Here is a 243-nt window from a genome sequence, read left to right as displayed (position 1 = left end):
CCTTCCTTTCCCCACGCCCAGGCTCCCCCACCCGCGCCAGTGTCAGGTGAACCGGAACGGATAACCGACATACACCGAGACACAAACTAAAACTATCGAGGAGGCACTAAAAACCGCGACCGTCCCAGGAACCCAGCCGCCCCCAAGAACTGCAGTGCGGCCCGGCAGCCGCCAGGTGGCACCCAAAATACTACAAACTCGTCAGTGGAAGGCTGCGACGGGGGCCGGGGCACACCCCGCACG

The sequence above is a fragment of the Eurypyga helias genome, unplaced genomic scaffold, assembly GCF_000690775.1.
Source record: "Eurypyga helias isolate BGI_N326 unplaced genomic scaffold, ASM69077v1 scaffold17293, whole genome shotgun sequence".
Lineage (NCBI taxonomy): Eukaryota > Metazoa > Chordata > Aves > Eurypygiformes > Eurypygidae > Eurypyga > Eurypyga helias.
Note: the sequence above shows the minus strand (reverse complement) of the source record.